The sequence below is a fragment of the Leptonychotes weddellii genome, chromosome 6, assembly GCF_054177405.1.
Source record: "Leptonychotes weddellii isolate Sample4059 chromosome 6, ASM5417740v2, whole genome shotgun sequence".
Taxonomy (NCBI): domain Eukaryota; kingdom Metazoa; phylum Chordata; class Mammalia; order Carnivora; family Phocidae; genus Leptonychotes; species Leptonychotes weddellii.
In genome coordinates, this window is record NC_138374.1 from 136284982 (window position 1) to 136285514 (window position 533).

A 533-nucleotide genomic window follows, 5' to 3' on the forward strand; every position below is an offset into this window, starting at 1 on the left:
GGGAGGTTGCTGGGGGAGGTCGGGGGTGTCACTCGGGTGGGGGGGTGGCAGGGCACTTCAAAGTTGGTCTGGAGAGGCCTTTGGAATTGGGTGCGGGTCTGACTCTGTCCCATAGAGGTAGGACTCAGGAGAACCAAATAGGGCAGAGAGCAGAGGGTGGAGGGGGTTTTCCAGGCGAGGGGACCAAGTGCAGAACTGCTTTTAGGTTGCTTAGGTTGCTCTCCACGTGAGCCTGTGTCTTTATCTGCCGCAGACCCTGCTCTGGGCCTGGGAAGTTGCCCCAGGGCCCACTGAGGCCCATTCCTCACTCTGTACCCTCTCCTGAAGAGTGTGTTTGATCACATATCCCTTGAGCTCCTTGTTCCCTGAAAGTTCTAGATGTCCAGCCTCTGAGGGAGTGCAGTACAGAAGTGGGGCTCTCCCAGCTTCTAGGGCCTCCTGAGAGCCTGGGCTGGGCGTGTGGGGGGCGGTTGGAAGCAGGGTGAGGAAGCAGCCACCCAGCCTGGTGTGTGCATGGTGTATGTGGCGTGTGA